Raw genomic sequence first — 20,756 nt, forward strand, 5'->3', positions numbered from 1 at the left:
CTTATTACTCGCTTTAAATTGTTTTATAATCCGATTATTGATTTTAAGTTGAATTTTTTTACATTTTCCATGAAAACAGATTGAAATTGGATGTTTACCTCGAGAAACCTGGAGTGAAAGCCATCCATTAACAAGAAAAGTCCATTTATAGTCACTTATGCGTTTGAAAGCCTTATTACTCGCTTTAAATGGTTTTATAATGTCATTACTGATTGTAAGTTGAATGTTTTTACATTTTTTATTAAAACAGATTGAAATTGCCTGTTGACCTCAGGAAACATGGAGGGAAAGCCATCCACTAACAAGAAAAGTCTATTTATAGTCACTCATGCCTTTGAAAGCCTTATAACTCGCTTTAAATGGTTTTATAACCTCATTATTGATTTTAAGTTGAATTTTTTCACATTTTTCGTTAAAATAGATTGAAATTGGATGTTTACCTCGGGAAACATGGAGCGAAAGCCATCCACTAACAAGAAAAGTCCATTTATAGTCACTCATGCCTTTGAAAGCCTTATTAATTGCTTTAAATGGTTTTATAATCTGTTAATTAATTTTGAGGTGAAATTTTTTACATTTTCTATTAAAACAGATTGAAATTGCATGTTTCCCGAGGGAAACATAGAGTGAAATGCATCCACAAACAAGAAAAGTCTATTTATAGTCACTCATGCCTTTGAAAGCCCTATTACTCGCTTTAAATGGTTTTATAATCTCATTATTGGTTTTAAGTTGAATTTTTTTACATTTTTTGTTAAAACAAATTGAATTGCATGTTTACCTCGGGAAACATGGAGTGAAAGCCATCCACTAACAAAGAAAGTCCATTTATAGTCACTCATGCCTTTGAAAGCCTTATTACTCGCTTTAAATGGTTTTATAATCTCATTATTAATTTTGAGATGAAGTTTTTCACATTTTTTATTAAAACAGATTGAAATTGCATGTTTACCTTAGGAAACATGGAGCGAAAGCCATCCACTAACAAGAAAAGTCCATTTATAGTCACTCATGCCTTTGAAAGCCTTATTACTCAATTTAAATGGTTTTATAATCTCTTTATTAATTTTGAGGTGAAATTTTTTACATTTTTTATTAAAACAGATTGAAATTCCATATTTCCCTCTGGAAACATGGAGTGAAATCCATCCACAAACAAGAAAAGTCTATTTATAGTCACTCATGCCTTTGAAAGCCTTATTACTCGCTTTAAATGGTTTTATAATCTCATTATTGATTTTAAGTTGAATTTTTTTACATTTTTTGTTAAAACAAAATTAGATTGCACGTTTACGCTGGAAAACATGGAGTGGAAGCCATCCACTAACAAGAAAATTCCTTTTATAGTCACTCATGTCTTTGAAATCCTTACTACTCGCTCTAAATGGATTTATAATGTCATTACTGATTTTAAGTTGATTTTTTTTTACATTTTTGATAAAAATAGCTTATAATTAAATGTTTACCTCGAGAAACGTGAAGCGAAAGCCATCCATTGACAAGAAAAGTCTATTTACAGCCACTCATGACTTTGAAAGCCTTATTACTCGCTTTAAATTGTTTTATAATCCGATTATTGATTTTAAGTTGAATTTTTTTACATTTTCCATTACAACAGATTGAAATTGCATGTTTACCTCGAGAAACCTGGAGCGAAAGCCATCCACTAACAAGAAAAGTCCATTTATAGTCACTTATGCCTTTGAAAGCGTTATTACTCGCTTTAAATGGTTTTATAATGTCATTACTGATTGTAAGTTGAATGTTTTTGCATTTTTTATTAAAACAGATTGAAATTGCATGTTGACCTCAGGAAACATGGAGGGAAAGCCATCCACTAACAAGAAAAGTCTATTTATAGTCACTCATGCCTTTGAAAGCCTTATAACTCGCTTTAAATGGTTTAATAACCTCATTATTGATTTTAAGTTGAATTTTTTCACATTTTTCGTTAAAATAGATTGAAATTGGATGTTTACCTCAGGAAACATGGAGCGAAAGCCATCCACTAACAAGAAAAGTCCATTTATAGGCACTCATGCCTTTGAAAGCCTTATTAATTGCTTTAAATGGTTTTATAATCTGTTAATTAATTTTGAGGTGAAATTTTTTACATTTTCTATTAAAACAGATTGAAATTGCATGTTTCCCGAGGGAAACATAGAGTGAAATGCATCCACAAACAAGAAAAGTCTATTTATAGTCACTCATGCCTTTGAAAGCCCTATTACTCGCTTTAAATGGTTTTGTAATCTCATTATTGGTTTTAAGTTGAATTTTTTTACATTTTTTGTTAAAACAAATTGAATTGTATGTTTACCTCGGGAAACATGGAGTGAAAGCCATCCACTAACAAGAAAAGTCCATTTATAGTCACTCATGCCTTTGAAAGCCTTATTACTCGCTTTAAATGGTTTTATAATCTCATTATTAATTTTGAGGTGAAGTTTTTCACATTTTTTATTAAAACAGATTGAAACTGCATGTTTACCTTAGGAAACATGGAGCGAAAGCCATCCACTAACAAGAAAAGTCCATTTATAGTCACTCATGCCTTTGAAAGCCTTATTACTCAATTTAAATGGTTTTATAATCTCTTTATTAATTTTGAGGTGAAATTTTTTACATTTTTTATTAAAACAGATTGAAATTCCATATTTCCCTCGAAAAACATGGAGTGAAATCCATCCACAAACAAGAAAAGTCTATTTATAGTCACCCATGCCTTTAAAAGCCTTATTACTCGCTTTAAATGGTCTTATAATCTCATTATTGATTTTAAGTTTAATTTGTTTACATTTTTTGTTAAAACAGATTGGATTGCATGTTTACCTCGGGAAACATGGAGCGAATGCCATCCACTAACAAGAAAAGTCCATTTATAGTCACTCATACCTTTGAAAGCCTTATTACTCGCTTTAAATGGTTTTACAGTCTCTTTATTAATTTTGAGGTGAAATTTTTTACATTTTTTATTAAAACAGATTATAATTGCATGTTTCCCTCAGGAAACATGGAGTGAAATCCATCCACAAAAAAGAAAAGTCTATTTATAGTCACTCATGCCTTTGAAAGCCTTATTACTCGTTTTAAATGGTTTTATAATCTCATTATTGATTTTAAGTTGAATTTTTTTACATTTTTTGTTAAAACAGATTGAATTGCATGTTTACCTCGGGAAACATGGAGCAACAGCCATCCCCTAACAAGAAAAGTCCATTTATAGTCACTCATGCCTTTGAAAGCCTTACTACTCGCTTTAAATGGTTTTATAATGTCATTACTGATTGTAAGTTGAATGTTTTTACATTTTTTATTAAAACAGATTGAAATTGCATGTTTACCTCAAGAATCATTGAGGGAAAGCCATCCACTAACAAGAAAAGTCTATTTATAGTCACTCATGCCTTTGAAAGCCTTATAACTCGCTTTAAATGGTTTTATAATGCCATTACTGATTTTAAGTTGAATATTTTTTACATTTTTCATAAAAACAGCTTATAATTGAATGTTTACCTTGAGAAACATGAAGCGAAAGCCATCCATTGACAAGAAAAGTCTATTTATAGTCACTCATGCCTTTGAAAGCCTTATTACTCGCTTTAAATGGTTTTATAATCTCATTATTGATTTTAAGTTGAATTGTTTTACATTTTTCATTAAAACAGATTGAAATTGCATGTTTACCTCGAGAAACATGGAGCAAAAGCCATCCACCAACAAGAAAAGTCCATTTATAGTCATCCATGCATTTGAAAGCCTTATTACTCGCTTTAAATGGTTTTATAATCTCATTATTAATTTTGAAGAGAATCTTTTTACTTTTTTTATTAAAGCAGATTGAAATTGCATGTTTACCACGGGAAACATGGAGGGAAAGCCATCCACTAACAACAAAAGTCTATTTATAGTCACTTATGCCTTTGAAAGCCTTACAACTCGCTTTAAATGGTTTTATAATCTCATTATTGATTTTCTATTGAATTTTTTCACATTTTTCATTAAAATAGATTGAAATTGGATGTTTACCTCAGGAAACATGGAGCGAAAGCCATCCATTAACAAGAAAAGTCCATTTATAGTCACTCATGCCTTTGAAAGCCCTATTACTCGCTTTAAATGATTTTATAATCTCTTTATTAATTTTGAGGTGAAATTTTTTACATTTTTTATTAAAACAGTTTGAAATTGCATGTTTCCCTCGAGAAACATGGAGTGAAATCCATCCACAAACAAGAAAAGTCTATTTATAGTCACTCATGGCTTTGAAAGCCTTATTACTCGCTTTAAATGGTTTTATAATCTCATTATTGATTTTAAGTTGAATTGTTTTACATTTTTCATTAAAACAGATTGAAATTGCATGTTTACCTCGAGAAACATGGAGCAAAAGCCATCCACCAACAAGAAAAGTCCATTTATAGTCATCCATGCATTTGAAAGCCTTATTACTCGCTTTAAATGGTTTTATAATCTCATTATTAATTTTGAAGAGAATCTTTTTACTTTTTTTATTAAAGCAGATTGAAATTGCATGTTTACCACGGGAAACATGGAGGGAAAGCCATCCACTAACAAGAAAAGTCTATTTATAGTCACTTATGCCTTTGAAAGCCTTACAACTCGCTTTAAATGGTTTTATAATCTCATTATTGATTTTCTATTGAATTTTTTCACATTTTTCATTAAAATAGATTGAAATTGGATGTTTACCTCAGGAAACATGGAGCGAAAGCCATCCATTAACAAGAAAAGTCCATTTATAGTCACTCATGCCTTTGAAAGCCCTATTACTCGCTTTAAATGATTTTATAATCTCTTTATTAATTTTGAGGTGAAATTTTTTACATTTTTTATTAAAACAGTTTGAAATTGCATGTTTCCCTCGAGAAACATGGAGTGAAATCCATCCACAAACAAGAAAAGTCTATTTATACTCACTCATGGCTTTGAAAGCCTTATTACTCGCTTTAAATGGTTTTATAATCTCATTATTGATTTTAAGTTGAATTTTTTTACATTTTTTGTTAAAACAGATTGAATTGCATGTTTACCTCGAGAAACATGGAGTAAAAGCCATCCCCTAACAAGAAAAGTCCATTTATAGTCACTCATGCCTTTGAAAGCCTTATTACTTGCTTTAAATGGTTTTATAATGTCATTATTGATTTTAAGTTGAATTTGTTTTACATTTTTCATAAAAATAGCTTATAATTGAATGTTTACCTTAAGAAACATGAAACCAATGCCATCCATTGACAAGAAAAGTCTATTTATAGTCACTCATGCCTTTGAAAGCCTTATTACTCACTTTAAATGGTTCTATAATGTCATTATTGATTTTAAGTTGAATTTTTTTACATTTTTCATTAAAATAGATTGGAATTGAATGTTTACCCCAGAAACATGAAGCGAAAGCCATCCATTAACAAGAAAAGTCCATTTATATTCATTCATTCTTTTGAAAGCCTTATTACTCGCTTTAAATGGTTTTATAATGTCATTAATGATTTTAAGTTGAATTTTTTTTACATTTTCGATAAAAGACCTTATAATTGAATGTCTACCTCAAGAAACGTGAAGCGAAAGCCATCCATTGACAAGAAAAGTTTATTTATAGTCACCCATGGCTTTCAAAGCCTTATTACTCGCTTTAAATGGTTTTATAATCTCATTATTGATTTTAAGTTGAATTTTTTTACATTTTTTGTTAAAACAAATTTAGATTGCATGTTTACCCTAGGAAAGATGGAGTGGAAGCCATCCACTAACAAGAAAATTTCTTTTATAGTCACTCATGTCTTTGAAATCCTTACTACTCGCTCTAAATGGTTTTATAATGTCATTACTGATTTTAAGTTGATTTTTTTTACATTTTTGATAAAAACAGCTTATAATTAAATGTTTACCTCGAGAAACGTGAAGCGAAAGCCATCCATTGACAAGAAAAGTCTATTTGCAATCACTCATGGCTTTGAAAGCCTTATTAGTCGCTTTAAATTGTTTTATAATCTGATTATTGATTTTAAGTAGAATTTTTTTACATTTTCCATTCAAACATATTGAAATTGCATGTTTACCTCGGGAAACCTGGAGCGAATGCCATCCACTAACAAGAAAAGTCCATTTATAGTCACTCATGCCTTTGAAAGCCTTATTACTCGCTTTAAATGGTTTTATAATCTCTTAATTAATTTTGAGGTGAAATTTTTTACATTTTTTAGTAAAACAGATTGAAATTGCATGTTTCCCGACGGAAACATGGAGTGAAATGCATCCACAAACAAGAAAAGTCTATTTATTGTCACTCATGCCTTTGAAAGCCTTATTACTCGCTTTAAATGGTTTTATAATCTCATTACTGATTTTAAGTTGAATTTTTTTACATTTTTTGTTGAAATAGATTGAATTGCATGTTTACCTCGGGAAACATGGAGTGAAAGCCATCCACTAACAAGAAAAGTCCATTTATAGTCACTCATGCCTTTGAAAGCCTTATTACTCGCTTTAAATGGTTTTATAATCTCTTTATTAATTTTGAGGGGAAATGTTTTACATTTTCTATTAAAACAGATTGAAATTGCATAGTTCCCTCGGGAAACATGGAGTGAAATCCATCCACAAACAAGAAAAGTCTATTTATAGTCACTCATGCCTTTGAAGGCCTTATTACTCGCTTTAAATGGTTTTATAATCTCATTATTGATTTTAAGTTGAATTTTTTTACATTTTTTATTAAAACAGATGGAATTCCATGTTTACCTCGGGAAACATGGAGCGAATGCCATCCACTAATAAGAAAAGTCCATTTATAGTCACTCATGCCTTTGACAGCCTTATTACTCGCTTTAAATGGTTTTATAATCTCTTTATTAATTTTGAGGCGAAATTTTTTACATTTTTTATTAAAACAGATTGAAATTGAATGTTTCCCTTGGGAAACATGGAGTGAAATCCACCCACAAACAAGAAAAGTCTATTTATAGTCACTCATGCCTTTGAAAGCCTTATTACTAGCTTTAAATGGTTTTATAATCTCATTATTGATTTTAAGTTAAATTTTTTTACATTTTTTGTTGAAACAGATTGAATTGCATGTTTACCTCGGGAAACATGGAGCAAAAGCCATCCCCTAACAAGAAAAGTCCATTTATAGTCACTCATGCCTTTGAAAGCCTTATTACTCGCTCTAAATGGTTTTATAATGTCATTATTGATTTTAAGCTGAATTTGTTTTAAATTTTTCATAAAAACAGCTTATAATTGAATGTTTACCTTAAGAAACGTGAAACCAAAGCCATCCATTGACAAGAAAAGTCTATTTATAGTCACTCATGCCTTTGAAAGCCTTATTACTCACTTTAAATGGTTCTATAATGTCATTATTGATTTTAAGTTGAATTTTTTTACATTTTTCATTAAAACAGATTGGAATTGAATGTTTACCGCCAGAAACATGAAGCGAAAGCCGTCCATTAACAAGAAAAGTCCATTTATATTCATTCATTCTTTTGAAAGCCTTATTACTCGCTTTAAATGGTTTTATAATGTCATGAATGATTTTAAGTTTAATTTTGTTTACATTTTTTATAAAAACAACTTATAATTGAATGTCTACCTCAAGAAACGTGAAGCGAAAGCCATCCATTGACAAGAGAAGTTTATTTATAGTCACTCATGGCTTTCAAAGCCCTATTACTTGCTTTAAATGGTTTTATAATCTCATTATTGATTTTAAGTTGAATTTTTTTACATTTTATGTTAAAACAAATTTAGATTGCATGTTTACCCTGGGAAACATGGAGTGGAAGCCATCCACTAACAAGAAAATTCCTTTTATAGTCACTTATGTCTTTGAAATCCTTCTTACTCGCTCTAAATGGTTTTATAATGTCATTACTGATTTTAAGTTAATTTTTTTTTACATTTTGATAAAAACGGCTTAGAATTAAATGTTTACCTCGAGAAACGTGAAGCGAAAGCCATCCATTGACAAGAAAAGTCTATTTGCAGTCACTCATGGCTTTGAAAGCCTTATTACTCGCTTTAAATTGTTTTATAATCTGATTATTGATTCTAAGTTGAATTGTTTTACATTTTTCATTAAAACAGATTGAAATTGGATGTTTACCTCGGGAAACCGGGAGCGAAAGCCATCCACTAACAGAAAAGTCCATTTATAGTCACTCATGCCTTTGAAAGCCTTATTACTCGCTTTCAATGGTTTTATAATGTCATTACTTATTGTAAGTTGAATCTTTTTACATTTTTATTAAAACAGATTGAAATTGCATGTTTACCTCAGGAAATATGGAGGGAACGCCATCCACTAACACGAAAAGTCTATTTATAGTCACTCATGCTCTTGAAAGCCTTATTACTCGCTTTAAAGGGTTTTATAACCTCATTATTGATTTTAAGTTGAATTGTTTTACATTTTCATTAAAACAGATTGAAATTGCATGTTTACCTCAAGAAACATGGAGCAAAAGCCATCCACTAACAAGAAAAGTCCATTTATAGTCATTCATGCGTTTGAAAGCCTTATTACTCGCTTTAAATAGTTTTATAATCTCATTTTTAATTTTGAAGTGAATCTTTTTGCAATTTTTTATTAAAACAGATTGAAATTGCATGTTTACCTCGGGAAACATGGAGAGAAAGCCATCCACTAACAAGAAAAGTCTTTTTATAGTCACTTATGCCTTTGAAAGCCTTACAACTCGCTTTAAATGGTTTTATAATCTCATTATTGATTTTCAGTTGAATGGTTTCACATTTTTCATTAAAATAGATTGCAATTGGATGTTTACCTCGGGAAACATGGAGCGAAAGCCATCCACTAACAAGAAAAGTCCATTTATAGTCACTCATGCCTTATTACTCGCTTTAAATGGTTTTATAATCTCTTTATTAATTTTGAGGTGAAATTTTTTATATTTTTTATTAAAACAGATTGAAATTGCATGTTTCCCGAGGGAAACATGGAGTGAAATGCATCCATAAACAAGAAAAGTCTATTTATAGTCACTCATACATTTGAAAGCCTTATTACTCGCTTTAAATAGTTTTATAATCTCATTATTGATTTTAAATTGAATTTTTTTACATTTTTTGTTAAAACAGATTGAATTGCATGTTTACCTCGGGAAACGTGGAGCTGAAGCCATCCCCTAAGAAGAAAAGTCCATTTATAGTCACTCATGCCTTTAAAAGCCTTATTACTCGCTTTAAATGGTTTTATAATGTCATTATTGATTTTAAGTTGAATTTGTTTTACTTTTTTCATAAAAACAGCTTATAATTGAATGTTTACCTTAAGAAACGTGAAACCAAAGCCATCCATTGACAAGAAAAGTGTATTTATAGTCACTCATGCCTTTGAAAGCCTTATTACTCACTTTAAATGGTTTTATAATGTCATTATTGATTTTAAGTTGAATTGTTTTACATTTTTCATTAAAACAGATTGGAATTGAATGTTTAGCTCCAGAAACATGAAGCGAAAGCTATCCATTAACAAGAAAAGTCCATTTATATTCATTCATTCTTTTGAAAGCCTTATTACTCATTTTAAATGGTTTTATAATATCATTACTGATTTTAAGTTGAATTTTTTTTACATTTTTGATAAAAACAGCTTATAATTGAATGTTTACCTTAAGAAACGTGAAGCGAAAGCTATCCATTGACAAGAAAAGTCTATTTATAGTCACTCATGCCTTTGAAAACTTTATTACTCGCTTTAAATGGTTTTATAATCTCATTATTAATTTTAAGTTGAATTTTTTTACATTTTTCGTTAAAACATATTGGGATTGCATGTTTACCCTGGGAAACATGGAGTGAAAGCCATCCACTAACAAGAAAATTTCATTTATAGTCACTAATGTCTTCGAAAGCCTTATTACTCACTTTAAATGGTTTTATAATCTCATTATTGATTTTAAGTTGAATTGTTTTACATTTTTCTTTAAAACAGATTGAAATTGCATGTTTACCTCGAGAAACATGGAACGAAAGCCATCCCCTAACAAGAAAAGTCCATTTATAGTCACTCATACCTTTGAAAGCCTTCTTACTCACTTTAAATGGTTTTATAATCTCATTATTGATTTTAAGCTGTATTTCTTTCCATTTTTCGTTAAAACAGATTGAAATTGCATTCTTACCTCGGGTAACATGGAGCGAAAGCCATCCACTAACAAGGTAAGTCCATTTATTGTCAATCATGCCTTTGAAATCTTCATTACTCGCTTTAAATGGTTTGATAATGTCATTACTGATTTTAAGTTGAATTTTTTTTACATTTTTCATAAAACCAACTTATAATTGAATGTTTACCTCGAGAAACGTGAAGCGAAAGCCATCCATTGACAAGAAAAGTCTATTTATAGTCACTCATGGCTTTGAAAGCTTTATTACTCGCTTTAAATTGTTTTATAATCTTGTTATTGATTGTAAGTTGAATGTTTTTACATTTTTTATTAAAACAGATTGAAATTGCATGTTTACCTCAGGAAACATGGAGGGAAAGCCCTCCACTAACAAGAAAAGTCTATTTATAGTCACTCGTGCCTTTGAAAGTCTTATAACTCGCTTTAAATGGTTTTGAAATCTCATTATTGATTTTAAGTTGAATTTTTCTACCTTTTTCGTTAAAACAGAATGAAATTGCATGTCTACCTTGGGAAACTTGGAGCGAAAGCCATCCATTTTTAAGAAAAGTTTATTTATAGTCACTCATACCTTTGAAAGCCTTATTACTCGCTCTAAATGATGTTAAATCTCATTATTAATTTTGAGGTGAATTCTTTTACATTTTGCATAAAAACATATTGAAATTGCATGTTTACCTTGAGAAACATGGAATGGAAGCCATCCTTTAACAAGAAAAGTCCATTTATAGTCACTCATGCCTTTGAAAGTCTTATTACTCGCTTTAAATGGTTTTATAATCTCTTTATTAATTTTGAGGCAAAATTTTTTACATTTTTTATTAAAACAGATTGAAATTGAATGTTTCCCTCGGGAAACATGGAGTGAAATCCATCCACAAACAAGAAAAGTCTATTTATAGTCACTCATGCCTTTGAAAGCCTTATTACCCGCTTTAAATGGTTTTATAATCTCATTATTGATTTTAAGTTGAATTTTTTTACATTTTTTGTTAAAACAGATTGAATTGCAAGTTTACCTCGGGAAATATGGAGCGAAAGCCATCCCCTAACAAGAAAAGTCCATTTATAGTCACTCATGCCTTTGAAAGCCTTATTACTCGCTTTAAATGGTTTTATAATGTCATTATTGATTTTAAGTTGAATTTTTTTTTACATTTTTCATAAAAACAGCTTATAATTGAATGTTTACCTTAAGAAATGTGAAGCCAAAGCCATCCATTGACAAGAAAAGTCTATTTATAGTCACTCATGCCTTTGAAAGCCTTATTACTCACTTTAAATGGTTTTACAATGTCATTATTGTTTTTGAGTTGAATTTTTTTACATTTTTCATTAAAACATATTAGAATTGAATGTTTACCTCCGAACACATGAAGCGAAAGCCATCCATTAACAAGAAAAGTCCTTTTATATTCATTCAATCTTTTGAAAGCCTTATTACTCGTTTTAAATGGTTTTATAACGTCATTACTGATTTTAAGTTGAATTTTTTTTACATTTTTGATAAAAACAGCTTATAATTGAATGTTTACCTCAAGAAATGTGAAGCGAAAGCTATCTATTGACAAGAAAAGTCTATTTATAGTCACCCATGCCTTTGAAAACTTTATTACTCGCTTTAAATGGTTTTATAATCTTATTATTGATTTTGAGTTGAATTTTTTTACATTTTTTGTTAAAACATATTGAGATTGCATGTCTACCCTGGGAAACATGGAGCGAAAGCCATCCACTAACAAGAAAATTTCGTTTATAGTCACTCATGTTTTCGAAAGCCTTATTACTCGCTTTAAATGGTTTTATAATCTCATTATTGATTTTAAGCTGAATTTTTTACATTTTTTATTAAAATAGATTGAAATTGCATGTTTACCTCGGGAAACATGGAGCGAAAGCCATCCACTAACAAGAGAAGTCCATTTATTGTCAATCATGCCTTTGAAATCTTTGTTACTCGCTTTAAATGGTTTTATAATGTGATTACTGATTTTAAGTTGAATTTTTTTTACATTTTTAATAAAACCAACTTATAATTGAATGTTTACCTCGAGAAATGTGAAGCGAAAGCCATCCATTGATAAGAAAAGTCTATTTATAGTCACTCATGGCTTTGAAAGCCTTATTACTCGCATTAAATTGTTTTATAATCTCATTATTGATTGTAAGTTGAATGTTTTTATATTTTTTATTAAAGCAGATTGAAATCGCATGTTTACCTCAGGAAATATGGCGGGAAAGCCATCCACAAACAAGAAAAGTCTATTTATTATCACTCATGCCTTTGAAAGCCTTATAACTCGCTTTAAATAGTTTTGAAATTTCATTATTGATTTTAAGTTGAATTTTTCTACATTTTTCATTAAAACAGATTTAAATTGCATGTTTACCTCAGAAAACATGGAGCGAAAGCCATCCATTTACAAGAAAAGTCCATTTATAGTCACTCATACCTTTTAAAGCCTTAGTACTCGCTCTAAATGGTGTTAAATCTCATCATTAATTTTGAGGTGAATTTTTTTACATTTTACATAAAAACATATTGAAATTGGATGTTTACCTCGAGAAACATGGAGTGAAAGCCATCCACTAACAAGAAAAGTCCATTTATAGTCACTCATGCCTTTGAAAGCCTTATTACTCGCTTTAAAAGGTTTTATAATCTCTTTATTAATTTTGAGGTAAAATTTTTTACATTTTTTTATTAAAACAGATTGAAATTGCATGTTTCCCTAGGGAAAGATAGAGTGAAATCCATCCACAACCAAGAAAAGCCTATTTATAGTCACTTATGCCTTTGAAAGCCTTATTACTCGCTTTAAATGGTTTTATAATCTCATTATCGATTTTAAGTTATATTTTTACATTTTTTGTTAAAACAAATTGAATTGCATGTTTACCTCAGGAAACATGGAGTGAAAGCCATCCACTAACAAGAAAAGTCCATTTATAGTCACTCATGCCTTTGAAAGCCTTATTACTCGCTTTAAATGGTTTTATAATCTCTTTATTAATTTTGAGGTCAAATTTTTTACATTTTTTATTAAAACAGATTGAAATTGCATGTTTACCTCGAGAAACATGGAGGGAAAGCCATCCACTAACAACAAAAGTCTATTTATAGTCACTTATGCCTTTGAAAGCCTTACAACTCGCTTTAAATGGTTTTATAATCTCATTATTGATTTTCAGTTGAATTTTTTCACATTTTTCGTTAAAACAGATTGAAATTGGATGTTTACCTCGAAAAACATGGAGTGAAAGCCATCCACTAACAAGAAAAGTCCATTTATAGTCACTCATGCCTTTGAAAGCCTTATTACTCGCTTTAAAAGGTTTTATAATCTCTTTATTAATTTTGAGGTGAAAGTTTTTCCATTTTCTATTAAAACATATTAAAATTGCATTTTTCCCGAGGGAAACATGGACTGAAATCCATCCACAAACCAAAAAAGTCTATTTATAGTCACCCATGCCTTTGAAAGCCTTATTACTCGCTTTAAATGGTTATATAATCTCATTATTCATTTTAAGTTGAATTTTTTTACATTTTTTGTTAAAACAGATTGAATTGCATGCTTACCTCGGAAAACATTGACTGAAAGCCATCCGCTAACTAGAAAAGTCCATTTATAGTCACTCATGCCTTGGAAAGCCTTATTTCTCGCTTTAAATGGTTTTATAATCTCATTATTAATTTTGAGGTGAATTTTTTTACATTTTTATTAAAACAGATTGAAATTGCCTGTTTACCTCAAGAAACATGGAGTGAAAGCCATCCACTAACAAGAAAAGTTCATTTATTGTCACTCATGCCTTTGAAAGCCTTATTACTCGCTTTAAATGGTTTTATAATCTCATTATTAATTTTGAGGTGAATTTTTTTACATTTTTATTAAAACAGATTGAAATTGCCTGTTTACCTCAAGAAACATGGAGTGAAAGCCATCCACTAACAAGAAAAGTTCATTTATTGTCACTCATGCCTTTGAAAGCCTTATTACTCGCTTTAAATGGTTTTATAATCTCATTATTAATTTTGAGGTGAAGTTTTTTACATTTTTTATTAAAACAGATTGAAATTGCATGTTTACCTCAGGAAACATGGAGCGAAACCCATCCACTAACAAGAAAAGTCCATTTATAGTCACTCATGCCTTTGAAAGCCTTATTACTCGCTTTAAATGATTTTATAATGTCATTACTGATTTTTTGTTGAATTTTTTTTACATTTTTCATAAAAACAGCTTATAATTGAATGTTTGCATTGAGAAACGTGAAGCCAAAGCCATCCATTGAAAAGAAAAGTCTATTTATAGTCACTCATGCCTTTGAAAGCCTTATTACTCATTGTAAATGGTTTTATAATGTCATTATTGATTTTAAGTTGAATTTTTACATTTTTCATTAAAACATATTCGAATTGAATGTCTACCCCCAAAAACATGAAGCGAAAGCCATCCATTAACAAGAAAAGTTGATTTATATTCATTCATTCTTTTGAAAGTTTTATTACTCACTTTAAATGGTTTTATAATGTCATTACCGATTTTAAGTTGAATTTTTTTTACTTTTTTGATAAAAACAGCTTATAATTGAATGTTTACCTCAAGAAACGTGAAGCGAAACCTATCTATTGACAAAAAAAGTCTACTTATAGTCACCCATGCCTTTGAAAACTTTATTACTCGCTTTAAATGGTTTTATAATCTTATTATTGATTTTAAGTTGAATTTTTTTACATTTTTCGTTAAAACATAATGAGATTGCATGTCTACCCTGGGAAACATGGAGCGAAAGCCATCCACTAACAAGAAAATTCCGTTTATAGTCACTCGTGTTTTCGAAAGCCTTATTACTCGCTTTAAATGGTTTTATAATGTCATTACTGATTTTAAGTTGAATTGTTTTTCCATTTTTTGTAAAAACAGCTTATAATTGAATGTTTACCTCGAGAAACATGAAGCGAAAGCCATCCATTGACAAGAAAAGTCCATTTATAGTCACTCATGCCTTCGAAAGCCTTATTACTCGCTTTAAATGGTTTTATAATGTCATTACTGATTTTAAGTTGATTTTTTTTTACATTTTTCATAAAAACAACTTATAATTGAATGTTTACCTTGAGAAACGTGAAGTCAAAGCCATCCATTGACAAGAAAAGTCTATTTATAGTCACTCATGCCTTTGAAAGCCTTATTACTCACTTTAAATGGTTTTATAATGTCATTATTGATTTTAGGTTGAATTGTTTTACATTTTTCATTAAAGCAGATTGGAATTGAATGTTTACCTCCAGAAACATGAAGCAAAAGCCATCCATTAACAAGAAAAGTCCATTTATATTCATTCATTCGTTTGAAAGCCTTATTACTCGCTTTAAATGGTTTTATAATGTCATTAATGATTATAAGTTGAATTTTTTTTACATTTTTGATAAAAACAGCTTATAATTGAATGTATACCTCGAGAAACGTGAGGCGAAAGCCATCCACTGACAAGAAAAGTCTATTTATAGTCACTCATGCCTTTCAAAGCCTTATTACTCGCTTTAAATGGTTTTATAATCTCATTATTGATTTTAAGTTCAATTTTTTTACATTTTTCATTAAAACGTATTGAGATTGCATGTTTACCTTGGGAAACATGGAGCGAAAGCGATCCACTAACAAGAAAAGTCCATTTATAGTCACTCATGCCTTTGAAAGCCTTATTACTCGCTTTAAATGGTTTTATAATCTCATTATTAATTTTGAGGTGAAGTTTTTTACATTTTTTATTAAAACAGATTGAAATTGCATGTTTACCTCAGGAAACATGGAGCGAAAGCCATCCACTAACAAGAAAAGTCCATTTATAGTCACTCATGCCATTGAAAGCCTTATTACTCGCTTTAAATGATTTTATAATGTCATTACTGATTTTTTGTTGAATTTTTTTTACATTTTTGATAAAAACACCTTATAATTGAATGTTTACCTCAAGAAACGTGAAGCGAAAGCTATCTATTGACAAGAAAAGTCTATTTATAGTGACCCATGCGTTTTAAAACTTTATTACTCATTTTAAATGGTTTTATAATCTTATTATTGATTTTAAGTTGAATTATTTTACATTTTTCGTTAAAACATATTGATTTTGCATGTCTACCCTGGGAAACATGGAGCGAAAGCCATCCACTAACAAGAAAATTCCGTTTATAGTCACTCATGTTTTCGAAAGCCTTATTACTCGCTTTAAATGGTTTTATAATCTCATTATTGATTTTAAGTTGAATTTTTTACATTTTTTATTAAAATAGATTGAAATTGCATGTTTACCTCGGGAAACATGGAGCGAAAGCCATCCACTAACAAGAGAAGTCCATTTATTATCAATCATGCCTTTGAAATCTTTGTTACTCGCTTTAAATGGTTTTATAATGTGATTACTGAATTTAAGTTGAATTTTTTTTACATTTTTCATAAAACCAACTTATAATTGAATGTTTACCTCGAGAAATGTGAAGCGAAAGCCATCCATTGACAAGAAAAGTCTATTTATAGTCACTCATGGCTTTGAAAGCCTTATTACTCACTTTAAATTGTTTTATAATCTCATTATTGATTGTAAGTTGAATGTTTTTACTTTTTTTATTAAAACAGATTGAAATCGCATGTTTACCTCAAGAAATATGGCGGGAAAGCCATCCACTAACAAGAAAAGTCTATTTATAGTCACTGATGCCTTTGAAAGCCTTATACCTCGCTTTAAATGGTTTTGAAATCTCATTATTGATTTTAAGTTGAATTTTTCTACATTTTTCGTTAAAAAAGATTGAAATTGCATGTTTACCTCGGGAAACATGGAGCGAAAGCCATCCATTTATAAGAAAAGTCCATTTATAGTCACTCATACCTTTGAAAGCCTTATTACTCGCTCTAAATGGTGTTAAATCTCATTATTAATTTTGAGGTGAATTTTTTTACATTTTACATAAAAACATATTGAAATTAGATGTTTACCTCGAGAAACATGGAGTGAAAGCCATCCACTAACAAGAAAAGTCCATTTATAGTCACTCATGCCTTTGAAAGCCTTATTACTCGCTTTGAATGGTTTTATAATCTCCTTATTAATTTTGAGGTGAAATTTTTTACATTTTTTATTAAAACAGATTGAAATTGCATGTTTCCCTCGGGAAAGATAGAGTGAAATCCATCCACAAACAAGAAAAGCCTATTTATAGTCACTCATGCCTTTGAAAGCCTTATTACTCGCTTTAAATGGTTTTATAATCTCATTATTGATTTTAAGTTGAATTTTTTTACATTTTTTGTTAAAACAAATTGAATTGCATGTTTACCTTGGGAAACATGGAGTGAAAGCCATCCACTAACAAGAAAAGTCCATTTATAGTCACTCATGCCTTTGAAAGCCTTATTACTCGCTTTAAATGGTTTTATAATCTCTTTATTAATTTTGAGGTCAAATTTTTTACATTTTTTATTAAGACAGATTGAAATTGCATGTTTACCTCGAGAAACATGGAGGGAAAGCCATCCACTAACAAGAAAAGTCTATTTATAGTCATTTATGCCTTTGAAAGCCTTACAACTCGCTTTAAATGGTTTTATAATCTCATTATTGATTTTCAGTTGAATTTTTTCACATTTTTTATTAAAACATAATGAAATTGGATGTTTACCTCGGGAAACATGGAGCGAAAGCCATCCACTAACAAGAAAAGTCTATTTATAGTCACTCATGCCTTTGAAAGCCTTATTACTCGCTTTAAAAGGTTTTATAATCTCTTTATTAATTTTGAGGTGAAAGTTTTTACATTTTTTATTAAAAGAGATTAAAATTCCATTTTTCCCGAGGGAAACATGGACTGAAATCCATCCACAAACCAGAAAATTCTATTTATAGTCACTCATGCCTTTGAAAGTCTTATTACTCGCTTTAAATGGTTATATAATCTCATTATTGATTTTAAGTTGAATTTTTTTATATTTTTTGTTAAAACAGATTGAATTGCATGTTTACCTCGGGAAACATGGAGCGAAAGCCATCCGCTAACAAGAAAAGTCCATTTATAGTCACTCATGCCTTTGAAAGCCTTATTTCTCGCTTTAAATGGTTTTATAATCTCATTATTAATTTTGAGGTGAATTTTTTTACATTTTTATTAAAACAGATTGAAATTGCATGTTTACCTCAAGAAACATGGAGTGAAAGCCATCCACTAACAAGAAAAGTCCATTTATTGTCACTCATGCCTTTGAAAGCTTTATTACTCGCTTTAAATAGTTTTATAATCTCATTGTTGATTTTAAGTTGAATTTTTTTACATTTTTCAGTAAACCATATTGGAATTGAATGTTTACCCCCAAAAACATGAAGCGAAAGCCATCCATTACCAAGAAAAGTCCATTTATATTTATTCATTCTTTCGAAAGCCTTATTACTCGCTCTAAATGGTTTTATAATGTCATTACCGATTTTAAGTTGAATGTTTTTTACATTTTTCATAAAAACTGCTTATAATTGAATGTTTACCTTAAGAAACGTGAAGTCAAAGCCATCCATTGACAAGAAAAGTCTATTTATATTCACTCATGCCTTTGAAAGCCTTATTACTCACTTTAAATGGTTTTATAATGTCATTATTGATTTTAAGTTGAATTTTTTTACATTTTTCATTAAAACAGATTGGAATTGAATGTTTACCTCCAGAAACATGAAGCAAAAGCCATCCATTAACAAGAAAAGTCCATTTATATTCATTCACTCTTTTGAAAGCCTTATTACTCGCTTTAAATGGTTTTATAATGTCATTAATGATTTTAAGTTGAATGTTTTTTACATTTTTAATAAAAACAGCTTATAATTGAATGTATACCTCCAGAAACGTGAGGCAAAAGCCATCCACTAACAAGAAAAGTCTATTTATAGTCACTCATGCCTTTCAAAGCCTAATTACTCGCTTTAAATGGTTTTATAATCTCATTATTGATTTTAAGTTCAATTTGTTTACATTTTTCATTAAAATGTATTGAGATTGCATGTTTACCTTGGGAAACATGGAGCGAAAGCCATCCACTAACAAGAAAATTCCATTTATAGTCACTCATGCCTTTGAAAGCCTTATTACTTGCTTTAAATGGTTTTATAATCTCATTATTGATTTTAAGTTGAATTTTTTTACATATTTCATTAAAACATATTGAAATTGCATGTTTACCTCAGGAAACATGGAGCCAAAGCCATCCACTAACAAGAAAAGTCCATTTATAGTCACTCATGCCTTTGAAAGCCTTATTACTCGCTTTAAATGGTTTTATAATCTCATTATTAATTTTGAGGTGAAGTTTTTTACATTTTTTATTAAAACAGATTGAAATTGCATGTTTACCTCAGGAAACATGGAGCGAAAGCCATCCACTAACAAGAAAAGTCCATTTATAGTCACTTATGCCTTTGAAAGCCTTATTACTCGCTTTAAATGATTTTATAATGTCATTACTGATATTTTGTTGAATTTTTTTTACATTTTTCATAAAAATAGCTTATAATTGAATGTTTGCATTGAGAAACGTGAAGCCAAAGCCATCCATTGAAAAGAAAAGTCTATTTATAGTCACTCATGCCTCTGAAAGCCTTATTACTCACTGGAAATGGTTTTATAATGTCATTATTGATTTTAAGTTGAATTTTCACATTTTTCATTAAAACATATTCGAATTGAATGTCTACCCCCAAAAACATGAAGCGAAAGCCATCCATTAACAACAAAAGTCGATTTATATTCATTCATTCTTTTAAAAGTTTTATTAGTCACTTTAAATGGTTTTATAATGTCATTACCGATTTTAAGATGAATTTTTTTACATTTTTGATAAAACAGCTGATAATTGAATGTTTACCTCTAGAAACGTGAAGCGAAAGCCATCCATTGGCATGAAAAGTCTATTTATAGTCACTCATGCCTTTGAAAGCCTTATTATTCGCTTTAAATGGTTTTATAATCTTATTATTGATTTTAAGTTGAATTTTTTTACATTTTGCATTAAAACAAATTGAGATTGCATGTTTACCCTGGGAAACATGGAGCGAAAGCCATCCACTAACAAGAAAATTACTTTTATAGTCACTCATGTATTTGAAATCCTTATTACTCGCTTTAAATGATTTTATAATGTCATTACTGATTTTAAGTTGAATTGTTTTTACATTTTTTATAAAAACAGCTTATAATTGAATGTTTACCACGAGAAACATGAAGCGAAAGCCATCCATTGACAAGAAAAGTCCATTTATAGTCACTCATGCCTTCGAAAGCCTTATTACTCGTTTTAAATGGTTTTATAATGTCATTACTGATTTTAAGTCGAATTTTTTTACATTTTTCATAAAAACAGCTTATAATTGAATGTTTACCTTGAGAAACGTGAAGTCAAAGCCATCCATTGACAAGAAAAGTCTATTTATAGTCACTCATGCCTTTGAAAGCCTTATTACTCACTTTAAATGGTTTTTAATGTCATTATTGATTTTAAGTTTAATTTTTTTACATTTTTCATTAAAACAGATTGG

The sequence above is a fragment of the Theobroma cacao genome, chromosome 4, assembly GCF_053813885.1.
Source record: "Theobroma cacao isolate CCN51 chromosome 4, ASM5381388v1, whole genome shotgun sequence".
Lineage (NCBI taxonomy): Eukaryota > Viridiplantae > Streptophyta > Magnoliopsida > Malvales > Malvaceae > Theobroma > Theobroma cacao.